Source organism: Thermobia domestica, chromosome 1 (genome assembly GCF_964235325.1).
Source record: "Thermobia domestica chromosome 1, izTheDome1.hap1.1, whole genome shotgun sequence".
Lineage (NCBI taxonomy): Eukaryota > Metazoa > Arthropoda > Insecta > Zygentoma > Lepismatidae > Thermobia > Thermobia domestica.
Window position 1 is genome coordinate 21,266,161 of NC_137454.1, and position 17,767 is coordinate 21,283,927.

The window sequence follows — 17,767 nt, forward strand, 5'->3', positions numbered from 1 at the left end:
CTCGACTCCTTCGAGTGTATATTTTGACTCCCTCGAGTGAATATTTTTACTCCCTGGACTCCCTTGAGTGAATATTTTTACTCCATCGAGTGAATATTTTTACTCCCTCGACTCCCTCGAGTGAATATTTTTACTCCCTCGAGTGAATATTTTTATACTCCCTCGACTCCCTCTAGTAATTATTTTTACTCCCTCGAGTCCCTCGACTCCCTCGATGAAGTCAGTCCCTTTTATCTGCTGTCTGAGATATTGACGTGTATGAATAAGATATTTTGGTGTCATCTGGCATGTTCTTTGTGAGTTGTGTCATATATGGCACTTACTTATTTCTCGTCGGAATTAAGTAAAAAATCTAAAATTCAAGTTTTAATTCATTTTTCAAGTTCCCATATGAGGATTTCCAATACTGATTATTTTTTTCACTAAAAGAAAAAAATCATGCAGATAGGGGTTTAAATGATCTCAACACACACACCAACGAGAAAGGGGGAGGAGGAAACACAAAGAATGATTATATAAATGAATGTCAAAAATAGAAGTGTATAAATCACGATTGTTCGAAAAGGGGCCCCGATCTACTTCACTGGCCCCGGGCCCCAGTTTGCCTTACGCCGCCACTGGTGGCTGGGATCCACTAAATCCCAAATATAGTTAAGGCTTAGCACATTTTTCAATAAATGGCTCCCATATTCTTAATCTGCACGGAAAAAATCTATTACACTGCTAAAGAAAAAAAAATCGAAAAGCGAACTAAGGTAAATATTATAAGTTTCAATTTTAGCTGAGTCATCTTTTTTCATTAGTTGGCAAAACAATATGGTGGCATCAGTTGTCATGCTTTAAGAATTTTACTAAATAATCTTATCCTCAGTGGTAAAATATATTTCTCGTAAACAAAGTACCTTAAATCACGTAACTCTCTTTAAAAAAAAAGTCAATGCCCTCTTTTTTGGAAAGAAAATGAAACGTAACTAACTAGACGTAAACATGATCTGTTATGGTGTCCCAGGAAAGGGTTACGAAAGAAAAAAATGAATCACACACATACATGTAAATTATGACATGAATATATGCATAAGTAATACTCACGCATTTAATGAGCGTTAAATGCATGCTTAGGTATGGTTCACAGAAGTGTATAATAATATACAATTTATACCTGGAATCAAATGAGAAAATCATTTCTCACTACGAAAGCACGCACGCAGGGTGAAACGCATATGCGTACATGCTTACATACATACATACTATTGAGTGCTAATACGAGCGCAGTCTTGCTTAAATTCTTCTGTTTGATCCAGGCATTGATATAATACTTGTTATACATCATACTTACATTTTATAGTAATTGTTGATACGTTGCTGCAAGTGTTAGGTGAAGCTACGCACGGTTAAATACGTGAATATGTCAGAAGGAACTTGATAAATCGTGTATTCTTTTCAGCTAGGACGTGGAATAAAAAAAATAAAATAATAATATATATTTTTTGGAGGCAAATTAACATCTTTGCATTGTTAATTACGGTGGAAGTCATATTATAGGCTTAAAATTCTAAATGGTAAATGATTTATAAGATATAGTGTATATATATATTTTTTTCTGTGTAAATACTGCATCTGCTTCCTTTTTCGTACAAAATTCTCGGAAGTGTTTCTGGAAGCTACTGAGCACCGACTTCTGCTGGTTTGTCGTAACCGCAAGTGTCTTATCAGACAAGCGTGCGTCATATCTGAGAGTTTTGTTTTGCTTTCTTTCTTTTCTTTTCTTTAATACGAGGTTTAATCAATAAATAATAATAATAATAATAATAATAATAATAATAATAATAATAATAATAATAATAATAATAATAATAATAATAATAATAAGAAGAAGAAGAAGAAGAAGAAGAAGAAGAAAAATCTTTATATCAATGCCTCCAACAGCTTGTTGGCAAAAATACAGCACTTTATGTGGTATCGGAGCAGTACATAACGATGGATAATAATAGTAATTAGCGAACCCGCACGTCCATTTTTGTTGTCTGAATGATTGAATGTGATACAAAATTAAAAATAGTTATGGCTAGCAAAGTAGTTTAAATAACACGTTAATAATATCTTTAATTAAGAATTTCTCGATAATTACTCGAATTTAAGACGTCCTCGAATCTAAGACGCACCCCGATTTCGCTGGGTTAAATTAAGTAAAAATAGTAATAGGCTATGTTCCGTTTTTACTATTACTAAAGCGCTCTTTGATAATGGTCATTTTAGATTATTTTCATGTATTCCCTCTGCCTTCCCCATGTTGCGGGGCACGGCATATCCCAGGCCTGGATTTCATGTCGAGATCGATTGGGTGGTACAGCGGGGGACACTTCTAAATGGTACACCTTAGCCGTAAATCTCCATATGGCTGTACCATTTATAGTGTCCCCCGCTGTACAAGAGTTATAAGTTATATATATATATATATATATATATATATATATATATATATATATATATATATATATATATATATATATATATATATATATATATATCCCCTCCCCTCCTATCCTAAGTTCTACCGTCAAATGGATATGATAAACACACACACACACACACACAAACAACACACACACAAACACACACACACACACACACAAACACAAACACACACACAAACACAAACACACACACACACTAGGTCTATGTTGATAATTTGATTAAGATCGGTTCGGTGGTTTAAGCGTGATGAAGTCATAAAGATAGTTACTTTTATTTATTTTTTTTCTTCCCTACATTGTGTCGTCAAAGTAAAATAATAAAAACATCCCAGGTCCGAACCTTATCTATGTTGAAAGTTTGATCGAGATCGGTCGGGTGGTTCAAGAGTTATTAAGTTTTATTCATTTTCATATATTTATCCTCCTCACCCCCCCCCCCTAAGTTCTACCATCGAAATGAAGTAAAAAAAAAAAAAAAACTTCCCAGGTTCGAACTTCATCTATGTTGAAAATTTGATTGAGGTCGATCGGGTGGTTCAAGAGTTAGTAACTCATGAATATCGTCACTTTTATTTTTATATTTATTGATTTTTGTATATCTCCTCCTCCTCCCCATCACTATATTATAGTTCATTTGCAAGCATACCGTGAAAATTTTAGGGGGGATCAACAAAAATCTAGGGGAGGCCGGCCCCCCTAGATCACCCTGGATATGGGCCTGCCTCATCACCTTCGTTATTCCGTCAAAGTGAAATGGTAAAATCCATCCCAGGCACGAACGTCATCTATGTTGAAAATTTGATCAAGATTGGTCGTTTGGTTCAAGAGTTATTAAGTTTTATTTATTTTTTTATTATAATTCTCCCACCTCCCCTCCCCTAAGTTCTACAATCAAAGTGAATATCTTAAAACGCTCCCAGGCCAGAACTGCATCTACATCAAAAATTTGATCGAGATCGGTCAGATGGTTTAAGAGGTTAAGAGTCATTTTCAATTTGGATCTGGTTTTTTGTTGTTAGTCAAAAGAGGAGCACCAATGTAAAACACAATGTAGATAAAAAGTCAATTAAGCAGAAATAATTCCTTGTCAACGCTGTGAAAATTGTCAGGCTCTCTATCTATCTAAAACAACGAAAAGCTAATAACAGCAGTCTTAAAATATACATTTTAGCTTAATGTTTCTAAACCATCATTGCTTAAAACTATCAGTCACATCTCATAAAATTTTCACTTGCTTAATACTACAGTAAGTCTAAATGTATGTACTTACAGAACCTTTCAATCTTTTTAATAATAATAATAATAATAATAATAATAATAATAATAATAATAATAATAATAATAATAATAACAATAATAGTAAATAGTTACTTATAGGATCTGATCTACCATATGTGCAACCCGTGCATTCGCACGGGACGGCAAAATCTGCCATAACTATATTATTTAAGATAGACATATCTTGTTGGAAACAGACTTCATAAAAATGGTACTTTTTATAGTTAAATTTGCTAATCTGACCTTCTATATGAAAGCTTCATTCATATATGACGTTTAGGTCGCATTATTTTTAAGGTCACATGGACAGTGCTAAAGCACAATGGTCAAACAGATCGTAGTAGGAATTGTTTGATTGTTGTTCAATACAAGAACTCAATTCTCGAACAGTAGCGAACACCTGTTCCATTTAGTTAGTTATCACAACGTTGATATGAAAACTAGTCTTGTCTTTGTCACAAACAAGTTCCTTATCATTGAAGGTGAAAACAAGTTTGTTTAAAAAATTTTTTAACAGATGTAGAAGGAAAATCAAGAAATAAAGATAAAAGAGCTAGTTGCACTGGAATTGCAACCTGATATAATGAGATTGAAGCTCGATATTGAATTCTATAAAAAGGATTAGCATCTTTCCTCTGCAGATGTGTTTGCTTTATCTTTCATTAACACAATAGATTATTATTTAAGAAAAAAGACAGACAGAACAAGATGTCTTTGCAGTGTTTAGGTCTTTCTGAATGCGAGTGCACTTTTTCTCTCCCCTTCGTTGTTCATGATGGGGTGGATTTGTTCTTTCTGGAGCAGGGGATGGTAAATGATGTCACTGCACGGGCAGCAAATTGCCTAGGGCTCGCCCTGGTTACTTAATTACATGACTACTATCCATTTCATAAAGATAGGCCCCTGACTTTGAGGTGCTGCTGTGACGTCCAGTCAAAACTTATACTGCATTGTCGTACCTCGTTGGAATTGTTGGAATGTTGTCTTTTCAATACTTAAGACATATAAATTTTCTTTGTACTGTATAATGAGAAAAAAAATAGAAATTAATGAAAAAGTGCGTATTTTTTCGTATTTTTTTGGTAAATCAATGTTTGTAGGACTATATCTCGGAAAGGAGTTAACATGAAATAATTTCCTGTGCAAGATATGTAGATGCATATATTACCTGCAAGTTCTGAAAATTTCATTACTCAACACGTAGTAATTTTCTTGTTATTCAGCAAAAAGTGAGACATCATTATCTCTGAATTGCGGCGGTGTATTAACAATCTGAAAAAAACTTTTAGAAAGATCTTAAAGTAGCTTTTTCAACCAAACTGTTTTGACTTGTTTTAAAAGATAAACAATCACAAATATGACATTATGATTATTTCTGCTTTGCGCCCTTCGCTATCGCAGTTTATACGGAGTGCTACGTTGCCACATTTTCCTGACGCGTATACACTCTCAGCCGCACGGGTATTTAAACTTGTTACGCACTGTCCGTCACTTTTTAGAGATATTTTAAAAATGTAATGTCTCCACAGATTTTAAACCAATTTCTTAAATAAACCAATAACAGGATATACAGTAAACGTACCAAGTGTTCAAAATTAGAAAAGCGAACTCTCATCTTGTTTGGATTTGCATGTGATGGTCCTCGAAAATTTGTTGATTTTTGTCAGTTCTTCACTTATTGCACGCAGTACAAAATACACTTGCACAGAAACAAAAACACGCACAAAGTTTATTATATGATACAACCTTAGTTGATATGTAATATTGAGTTTACACTTCACAGAAAATCTGTTTTCAGATCTAAGAGCTCCAAGCTACATTAGAATCTGCCTTTGAATAGGAATGACGCGTTTTTTTTTTCGGTGCAGCCTCAGGTTTACTTGAAACAGAGTTACTATCTTGTTCACTCCCGGATACGCCACTGAGCACAGAATAATCAATGTCCTTACTATTAATTACTAACTCATAACCGTCTGAGTCAGAGTCATTCATCAGTTCTGCAATTTCATTATCGCTAAACATTTTGCCTCTTCTTTTTGTAATACCGCCGCTCCTGAAGGAATATCCACTTTTTCTTTTTTTTTTTTAAATCAAAAAGCACAAGATATACTCACGAAAATATAAATGCCCATTCGTCCGTCTCATTGCAATGAACCCATATGATATGAATGCGTGTGTAAGTTTTTGACGCCTACGAACCGAAGGGAAGTATTGAAGACTTAATCAGTGCGACGTGATTAGACGCAAATACAGCCCTCGTCACCTACTCATTGCATTGTTTTCTTTCGTTGAAAGAAAACAAAGAACCCATTCTGTGTTACTGTACATTCGGCAAGGGAATTGATCGCAGAACTTGGGTGAACACGTGATTGCCAAGGCACATTTCTTTTTAACCATTAACATGTTCGTAAGCTGGAGAGTATGTATACTGATAGATCTTGAGGTAGAAATGGAGCAATTGTTTATAAATATTAGGGAAGATAGCAGGAGCAGCGATGAGTCAACAAAGTCATGGCGAAAGTGAAGGAAGTAAATAGATTAAGAGATGAGTTTTTGGATGTGTTACTTCAACGTTTTATTTCGATTACATTGAGATGTGTACACTCATGTCCAAAATTATTGTCGCATATCTATAACTGTCTTCTTGTAAGAATATAATTTGATAATGATTTTGCAGGGTACTTTTAATACTGATACTATATGTAGAGTCGGGAAATGTATATTTGTGGTAAATTTCATAGGAAAGGAATACGAAAATTAGCATGAGTAAAACAAAATGTTGCTAAATGGATAAGAAAATTTTAGTTTCGTTTTATTGTTCTTATTTACTGCTCTTTTGACATGAAATTTTCCACATAGCCTACATGTCTTTGCCGATTATACACATACTAACATTATAAGAAATATCAGGCGAATTCGTTATCAAATTATATTCCTACAATAACATATTTATAGACATGCGACAATAATTTTAGACATGAGTGTACATGCATTAATGTTTTTATGATGTTGTGAAAGGTTATAATAAATACTTTTTCCTATTACATTCTTATGAAGTAGGCTTCGCGCTACAAGCTTCCTGAACGCGACAACACTGCACGACAGCGTTGCCGCACTTCCATTTACTGTATGCTGTTTCTTCATATAAGCGCGGGGAATTTAAAGATTGGGTTGCAACATGGCTCACCGCTTAACGCAGAGAACATGTTGAAGTAAACATATTTTTTTAAAAAATAAATACTCTACCAACTAAACCCTTTTTTGTTAATAGTTCCAAATATTTGGAACACTAGACTTCCAAATTTTCGAACAGTATTTTGTACGTTTCTCTACCTACCATGGTAAAGGAGATCAGAGCTTCGCACATTTGTTTTAATTACACAAAAAATATCAAGTGATGAAAATTGAACTTTTCACAACTTACAGTTAATGGATGCATCTACATATTGTACACAGGAAATTATTTCACGTGATCTCTTTTCTGAGATATAGCTCTATAAACATTGATCTACCAAAAAAGTACGAAAAAATACGCACTTTTTCATTAATTTTTATTTTTTTCTCACTACATTGTACAAAGAAAATTTTTATATCTTAAGTATTAAAAAGACAACATTCCAGCAATTCCAACGAGGTACGACAATGCAATATAAGTTTTGACTGGACGTCACGGCAGCACCGCGAAGTCAGGGGCCTATCTTTATGAAAGGGATAGTAGTCAGATACTCGTCAAATGTTTCATGTGTTCATTCTAAATGTACGGAATGGGATAGAATTAAGAACGTCACGAAACTTGATTTATTTACTGATTTAACGACCCTCGACTATGCACAGAGGCAAAGACGATGATTATGAGATTGATGATAATGGTAAAAGGTGGTGACTTCCGTTTCCTTGTAAGTTCCGTCTTCTCTCGAATCTTGAAAAGCTTTTTTTTTTTTTTTTTAAATCTGGCCTCGATATTTATCGTATCATTTTGTAAAATTATGTACAAAATTTACACCATGATTTTTCTCTTAATTTCATCTAGAAGCTATTAAAATCCTTCCTTGTCACGGGAGGTCCAAGTAGAGTACGATATAACAACATTTAAATTATATTTATTATTGGAATACACTGTAATAACTTGCATATCTTAAAACGTTGATAAAATGATCTTCATTGTGTTCGTACAATTACTTTATCAATTTATAGTTTTTATACTATGAGTCATGTAACACTAGATTAGTGTTAGAGATCTAAGACTTGGGTGAAGTTTATCATCTCGTCTCGAAAACGACACGAGCATTGTCATGTTTCTGGTCTCGTCTCGAGTTTAGAAAGATACTTTTTGTCTCGTTTTCTAGACGAGAAATTTCTGTTCTCGTGTGCAACATATCTCAACAGGATTTGATAGTGCATCACTTTCACAGACAGCGCTAATCATTTAAAATAGGTTCACTGGAGGGGGGGGGATGCCCAGTCGGGGGATATGTCCACCAACGTAAGACCTGGCAATAAGGAAGGCTCCAAGTGAAGTCTCTGATGACTTGATCTTCGATGTGATGTGTGATACGGATGAAGACAATTACTGTGCAATTTATGGTGGATACTTCTATGATAAGAAAGATCCCAAACGTGACTGGATACAATGTGTTTGTTGTAAGATGTGGTTATATGAAACGTGCAATTGTATTGCTTCCACATGTGTCCAAAATGTAATTTTATTTCCAAAAACAAAGTAATAGTGACATGTGATGTATATATGTGAAATATCTATTATAGTATAGTCAGTAATAATTTTGAAAGGTCACCTAATTTTTCAAAATGTTGACTTTCAAGTGACATTTTGTTATTAACATAGGTTAGAGACTATAACTATAATGTTAGCCTCAAAGTGTCTGTGAATAATTTTATGTCTTTTGAACATAGTAGTGGTACTTAATTATGCTTTCATAAATTGTCATATCTCTGTGAAGTATAGTTGGCATTTAACCCCCATCATGTGGGCATCTCCCCACATGCTGGGGTGGTTTGCTCAGTTTCAACCGCTTGTGTAATTTAGTGAATAACTCACGTGTTAGAGCACATACAATTCTGTAACTTTCAGGCAATAATATTAAAAGACATATTTTTCATTTGGCGTATTTTTCTTTGCACATGTTCTCTTGTACTGGCTATAATAACAGAAAATCTAAAAAAAAAAAAAAAAAAAGTGAAATCCCCTCCAGTGACTCTATACAGGAAGACACTGATTGTCAAAATACGTACGTGGTCAACTTTATACCGGTCAAGTTAAAAAAAAAGTGGTCAAATTTATGATATTTTAGTTACAATTATTGTCGATTTTATGTTGACCACCGTTAATTCAACAACGAACAGTCGAACAACTTGAACGTAGGTCTGTGCAATGTCCGGATTTGAACATCGAAAATCGATATCGTAAAAATATCGAAATTTGATCGACATATTGAAGCATCGAAATATCGAAACTTGTCCGATATATTGAAATATCGAAACTTGATCAATATATTGAAACATCCAAATATCGAAAAATATTCTAACTTTTTCCATATATCGAAATATTTGAAACTCCTTCGATATATCGAAATATATCAAAATATCTAAAACTAAAAATATTGATCAGAAAAATCTATTTAGATGTTTGAAAATATCGGTCGATCGATATATCTAAATATCGCATAGTCCGACATAAGCGGCCAACTTACCACTATTAATCAAACTTACCACTATTGATCAGCAACCTCAGTCACTAATGAGCTGTTTCTATTCTGTTGGTTTCATAATGACCGACTTATGAAATTGTTCCGTGCTTAAAGTTATTTTTTGAAGTGACACCTTGGAAGAAGAAGAAAGCCGCACTTTGAGGTTGACAAACACAAAATCAGTTCAAGACATACTTACAAGATCAAAACCCCCCACGGATTTGCCTAAACGCCCTTCATGTTCTAAAATAAATTACGATTACGGTAGAATCCTAACTACTGTAATGTGTTCGATTCTTTTCCACTGGGAATCGAACCCGGTACCACGTGTATAAAAAGCCACACACTACCCACTGAACCAGCTGTGAAAGCTGTAAATGATGAAATAATTCTTCTGATAGGAATTATTGTGAGATTAAAGAAAGCTTAAATCTGGTAGATAGCTGCAGGTGCTGTAAATAAAACGAGGAACACTGCCTATCACTGCAGAATTTATTCTCGCTGTTTCTAGATAATCAAGATCACTGACCGCGTTGTTGCTATCGGATTACAGAATTATGACCTGTTAACGTTCTAACTTTGTCATCAGAGCTATTGTCTCTAATATTACAAAGCGTTTGCAAATACGCCTCCAACGCGCCACATAGTCTTTCCGACTGCCAGACGTCAGCTTTCGTTAACCGCACAATAGATTGCTTAAAGAAAAAGACAGACACATAAACTCATCAATAAAATATTATACTCTAGTTCTCTTACTTAGGGGCAGTGTTTGTTGAGTCTCCTAGATTTCGGGGGCAAATATAATGCTTTATGGGGAGACTATATTCATCGCCTACACGCTAAAGCTTTATCTTCAAAAATGCAGGGTGGAGGGAGGATTTTCATGTCTGGGTAAAACATGAGGAACTTCTTGGCAAATTAATCCATGTTAATTGTAATTTCGGTGACTTGCAGACAAATATCCTCTTTCATTGTCAAAGCAAATGCAATAAAATTTATATATCATTTCTATTGTTACTGACGATAAAAAGTTTGAAGTAAATACACTCGTTTTACTGACGATTGAACGTCAAACATGACGATAGTTTGAGTGCGTTCCATACATGATCATCTTGTATTAGGCTCGTTCAAGATCGAGCTCATATTCGTGAATGGGTCTCGTGCTCATTTATTTTGTTGAGACTCGCGTTCATTTGAGCTCAGGCTCACTATCCTTAGGGGAGCTCGCTGATCCGGAGATGGAGTGGGCCAGTAGGTCTAGTGGGTCAAGTGAGTCAAGATTTGTGAGTGGGTCAGTGGGTCGTGGGTCAACAGGACATGATCCACTGTTTCGAGACCCACTCTGACCCAGTGACCCATTCTGATCACCGATGCACACTGCTCAGTGTATTGGATAAGACAGCATCTTCTGAACACTTGTGAATATGTCTACGTTTTGCTTTCAAGGTCTCCATTTTTCTTCCCTTTCCATTTGTTTCTATTTACTTACTTGAGTTGATTATATCTAAGTGTAAAAAGAACTTCAGGCACTTTTGGATATTGGTAATTGTGATGTAATAATAGCAATAGGACTTACTACTTGGCTTTCGAGACACAGTCAATTTTTTTTCCTTTACGTTCGCCTACTTTACCTTGATTTGAGAATTCCACTGAAAAGCATTTGTAATTCAACAAGGAAATAATTGTATATGATAATTAAATTGAAATTCATCGTAAATTTGCCCATGACAAACACTTTACCATTTTATGTCGTAAAATTCAAACTCCGATTAGTGATAATTTCACAGCCTTGTTTTATTACAAGTAAACTCTTTATTCAGTTCAGAGGAGGGCGTGGATCATGGGTCAGAGTTGATGATGATGGGTTTTGGTGAGGGATCATTATGGGTGGCGGGTCGGAGTGGGTCATGGGCCAAGTTTTCATTGACCCATGCCATCTGTGCGCTGACCTAAATAGCGCTTGCGCACACTCAATTGGAGTCACGCTCACTAACTTCAGAGGGATTACGCTCATTAACGCGTTCGGATTCGCTTCCTTCAATAGAGCTCAGGCACATTTGCGCTCCGCTTAGTTATTAACCCCGAGCCTAAATTCGCGAGCGCTGGCTCACAAGTTTAAGCCCATCTGATGTATGAAGAGTCGAATCATAAATATTCCAACCACAACGAGAATAAGGTCAACCATACTTCTGCTGGATTTTTATAGGTACAACTTTGAGAAGAAAAATTCAAAGCACATTTCATCATCATTTTTCATCGTGTCTGCTGTCCTATAGAATACAAGTAATGTTTTGTTTCCTTGATAGTTACAGTCTTCTTGGCACACACCTATTGAATTGAAGAAACCGTATGACCTGATTCAAAAGAGTTTGAATCGCTGAAAATATTCACACAGAATAGATGAGTCATGCGCTCTGCTCAAGAAAGAAGGTTCTCTTTTGAAGAGAAGGCAGCGCAAACAACTATTTGTTTGAAGTACCAGCCAGGTACATCAGCTACATAAGAAGAAAACCTGGTTCTTCTTTGAAAATATAAGAGGAACCATAGTTACTTCTTCAAAGAAATAAAGAAAAGAAGTTTTGTGGGGTAGAGATAGCTTTTCTCGGCTTTCCTTCTTTAGGTCTTACCGATGCTGTTGTAAAGTGAAGTCTCCTTTCTGAGAGATTCAGAAAGAACCAGAAGAAACCAACCCCGAACGAACGTCGTGCGTGAAAACTGTTGATTGATTTGGGTATTCCTTCAAGCTCTTGACTAGTTGGGAATTTGAAAAGTGTATTGTACTCAGCAGAATAGTTTAGTAAGAACAAATCCAAAGTTGAATAAAGCTTTAAGAAGGACATTGTTAAACCTAGAGACGGAAGATAACTAACTGAAATGGTAGGAATTTTTGTGGAATCTTAGATAATAGACTTCCGTTTATGGTTGATAGCGTTTGAAAATACATTAAAAAAAAGAAACTTCCGCCTCAAATATGTACAGGATTTTTCAAAACATACCATGTTTTGGGAAGAGAAATTAATACTACCAAATCACAGCTACAATCGAAATTCATGATGTGGTGGGAAAAGGCGGAGCTACAGAGGTTCGATCCTAGTAATGTGACCGTTAGGCTAAGGAACACAGATGATTGCGGCAAGTGATTAATTAGGGAAATATTGGTGGAATGAGAATGTGGGAGCTAACGGGAGTACCCTGAGAAAATACACGGACAATATTGTCCGCCACAAACTTACCTGGTCGGGGATCGAATCATGGACCCTACGCACCAACAATAACCCTCTACCACTGATCCAACATGTATCCTCTCCCCGTCTGTTCAAGCCTATAGGACACAAAATGTGTTATTTTATTTCGCTTTGTAATTCATAATAGCAATGCTAACTTCGGGTTGATTAAATTTCATGATACACAGAGTTAGAAATTAGCTGCAGTGAGAAATTGGCAGAGCTTATTGTGTTCACGTAAATGGACTAGAAACTATTATGGTAGAGCGGTCACCTCTGGTGCATAAGGTCCTTGCTTTGATCCCAGCTCGCACTGTTTGTGGTGGACAAACACCATGTGCGTGGATTTTCTCGGCGTTCTCCCGTTTCCTCCCACCTTCTTCATTCCGCCATTTTCATCGATTTCTAATCACCACCATCTCCTTTAGCCTAGCCGGCATAATCACGAGACGTAAAACTTAAAAAGAAGTAGATGTAACCTATTATTGAGTAAAACATTCAGGCAGACAGGCAATGTAGTACATGCTAAAGAACATCCACAATGTAAGCAGTGGCTACTGCTGAAGGAAAGGATATCTGTCAAATTTTATTTATTTATTTTTGTTACAAAATAACGAAAGAAAGTTCTTTATAGCTTCAAAAAGCTGCACACAAGAATTAGTTCATTAGATAATTCAGGGAGTGTCTACTGGGTCCGGACACCCCACCGAAAAAACATTGTAACTCGATATACAGTTTTACATTTTGCTAATAAAGCTTTACTTGTTTAGGAGATAAAATGATTGATTTAACTTTATACTTCGTATTTACTCCTTCTTTTGTTATAAAAACAAATCTAGTTTTATTATTCTTTCTGAAAATATAGGTGGCAGCACTTAATAATTACTTAACATCTATTTGGGTATAGCATAACATTTATTCAATACTACTAGGGTTACCCGGTCTTTTTTTTTTTTAAACGAAAGTTGGACGAAGCAAGACATTTTAAAATATGCAAATGGAAGATTAATACAATTTGTAAATGGTACATGTAGGGAGTTGGTTTAACATCTTATCAGGATTATACGTATTACTAGAAAAATAACTTCGTATTACGTTCGTTGGTAGTATATGGTTGGTTCATAGGCGGCCCCACAGTGGGTGCAGCTGATCCACATTTACTCTATAACGATCAATATAAAAACCGGAATTGGTTGATTTCTCCCACTTCTGATTTAAATAGATAGTTAAGAGAAATGTTACTTATTCTTAGTAGTACGCTAAATCGATTAAAAAAAAAAAAACTCTTTTCGATGTCTTTTATCATTTTTGTTCTACGAAGATGAATATTGAAACCGGAAGTTGTAGGGAATTTCTATCAATTCCGGTTTTAGTAGAGAGTAAAGGATGGAGATAAAACGTGTTATTGCGAAGGTTAATTGATTGCAAGAAAGCCGTTTCTCGCTATCTATTGCGGTGATGACTACAGCAATCAATGTTAAAACCGGAAGTGGTTTATTTTGCCACTTCCGGTTTGAATAAGGAGTGAAGAGAGAAGATGATACCTACTTTTAGAACGCAAAATCGGTTAAAAATCACTTCTCAGTATTTGGTTGTGTTTGTTCTACGTATGTAGATGAATATTGAAACCGGAAGTTGTAGTGGCTTTTCTATTAGACCTACTTCTATTTTTAGTAGAGTTAGGGATGTCTTCTTGAGACACTTAATAGATTTCAGGAAACAGCTTCTCGCTATCTATTTTACCGTTTTTGCTCTATAGTGATCAACTTTAAAACCGGAAATGGTTGATTTCTGTCACTTTCGGTGAATAGATCGCCCCCTCCCCCTAATCAACAAAATCTATCCCTAACGTTGGATCCTCTGTGTCTCGACCAAAGTTTATGGTGATCTATCAAGTAGCTTTGGACATTTTATTTGTTTGTCGGGTAAACGGACACACATTTTTTGCCTCCTGGACAGACAAAGTAAACATGTATATAAAAGAGTTTGGTAACCCAAATTCCTTAATTATGCCCCTTCTGGAATTCGAGCCTAGGTCCATATTTACCAAACCCAATGACCTTGAAACATTTCAGATTGCAAACAAGAATTATTCTTGAAATGCTATTCGTATTCGCTGAGTACTCGGATAAGGAACTCACTACCCGGAGTGGTCCTTAGTTACTATAGCTGTCAAGAAGCTTGCAACTGACTAAATGGGAAATTAAATTAATAAATTAAAAACAGTGCTGACTTGTAATCCAATAAATAGTGGGTGTGGATTTGATGATGTTTGAATTCCCAGTGTGGTTGCATATTTGCAATGTTGACGGGGCATTGTAGACCAAAAAGAAAGTTTCTGACCTTGAAAGGCACAAATAATAGTATCATATTGGGAATTGATGTGCTGACCACATATCGTCTGGTTGAACGTGCACTATCTGGCAGGTCATTGAACTTCGTGGCTAGGAGTGGGAATTTAGTATAATTTCGTAAAGAACAGACATAGATATGATTAATGTTCGAAATCAGGAGGTTTGGTGTTTGGATGCTTCTGCTGAATTACGTAACTTTTCTAGTATTTTCCTCAGTCTCATCAGACAAATGATTGAATGATATTTTTATTAGAGACTCTGGGCGAATCCTACTTGTGAATTAAAGATCGCTCGTCTTCCGGGACAGACCATGAAGGTAAAAAGGTCGGTATGTGAAGGTATAGGTTTGAGCTTTCGAACTTTCTTCAGTTCGATACTCATGGAGGTGAAAGTCACCACCACGCTTCGCCCTCAAGTTGTCCTAGATAACCATTTTAAATAAAAACCATATTCGAACGAGGGTATAACGAAAAAAATAGCCGACCGGACCGAGAATCGAATGCGGTCCACCCAGATGGTAGATAGATGCTTCGGCATTATTAATAACCTTCCAGCTATAGCTGAAATACTATAAATAAATAGCCATCCATATCTTTGTTCTCGGATACAGGCTTATTCACGTATCCTGAGCTATATGTTGCCCTCCTACCGGTAAGTATGTCTGGTCACATATCAACTAGGATAATAGGTATAAAATATAACGTTACTTTGAATCTGCCTGATCGTTAAATCATTATTCTTGAATATATTCACTCACTTATCCTAAGCTATATGTTGCTCTCTTGCCGGTGAGTATGTCTGGCTACATATCAACTAGGATAATAGGTGCCAAACAATTACTTTGAATCTGCCTAATCGTTACATCTTTATTCTTGAATATACTTACTCACTTATCCTGAGCTATATGTTACCCTCCTACCGGTAAGTATGTCTGGTCACATATCAACTAGGATACTAGAAGTCAAATATAAAGTTACTTTGAAACTGCCTGATCTGTAAGTAATAGAAGTGGTAAGCCTTTCAACTTTAACCTTTTTCTGCATGTACACAGATGTGTCTAGGTAGTGAGAAAGAAATAAACTTCTTTTAAAAAAAGCAAAGAAAAAATCATGATCTAATAAAAGAAGTGAGAAAGTCAAAACGCTCTCGTCTCGGTTCCATTTCCATAAAAATTTGATTTACGGGCGACTCTGAAACCATTGTAAGCAGCAGCGCTTGAAAGTTCAAACAGCGTTGATTAGTTCTCAGGTTATCGTCCTTTCATTTCCGATCTATGTTTCCTTTTTTATAAGTACTCTACTTCCACAAACCTCTTTTTGTTTTGGCACGTTTCGAGTGCGTAAAAACAACCACCTCAATATACATGTGAAACAACACACACACCACATTTATGTGTGTGTTTACTTAACGATATCCTGTCTATCTAACGACGACAAATTTTACCATTTATAAGACTGCATTTCATTATTATTATTATTATTATTATTATTATTATTATTATTATTATTATTATTATTATTATTATTATTATTATTATTATTATTATTATTATTATTATTATTATTATTATTAATGGGGCCGCGGTGGCTCAGTGGTAGAGCGTTCACCTCTGGTGCTTGGGGTCCCGGGTTCGATCCCAGCCCCCGCCAAGTGAACTTTGTGGTGGGCAAACACCGTGTGCGTGGGTTTTCTCGGAGTTCTCCCGTTTCCTCCCACTTTCTTCATTCCACCATTTCATTCATCACTCATTATTACCGTCTCCATTAGCCTAACCGGCATAATCGTGGGACGTAAAACTCAGATTTCATTTCATTTTATTATTATTATTATTATTATTATTATTATTATTATTATTATTATTATTATTATTATTATTATTATTATTGCAAAATCCATTCATCTTCTGAAAATACCATTTTGCAAGATAACTTGCAAGAAGCTTTAACTCTTTTCATTACCTAGGTATTTTTTGTAACGCTTACTACCGAAGGGGGAGGTACGGGGGGCGGATCAAGGACGAACTTCTAGGGAGGACGGTGGGTTGTAATACTGCTACTTAGAGCTACTTTTTTAAGAGCTCCAAACGCTGGGATGGGTTTTATTTATATACAAAATAAGAAAATTTCCTCTTCTGGTGGAGCAATCGCCCCCCCCCTAGGATAAGTTCCTGGGGGAGGTATTTTGTACCTATCTGTTAAGATTAACTATATCTCGCAAAAGAAACAAATTAGGAACTCTTCACAGAACTCTACGGTAACTTAAGAGTCCCTATCACTGCGAAATTAAAATACCGTTAATTTTACAGTAATTATGTGATATCTTCAAATAGATAAAAGATAATCGAAAAGTGGATCAATACCTCCCTAGACGATGCTATTTTGCATGAGGTACCGTTATCACGAGTCATCTAGTAGCTTTCAGTTTTGCAGTTATTTAGAAACGCGAAAATTAATGCCAATTTTCTAAATGACTGGAAATTGAAAGCAGATAAAAGAGTCATGATAACGGTATCTCACGCTGAATAATATTGTCTAGAGAGGTCTTGTTCCACTTTTCGATTATCTTTTATCTATTTGAAGATATCACATAATTACTGTAAAATTAGCGGTATTTTAATTTCGCAGTGATGAGGTCTCTTAAGTGAACAGTACACGATAAGATTAACAGCAAGCTATTTATTATACTGCAATCTAGGAGTGATACTTCTAAATTTCAGTCACATCTCCTACAAA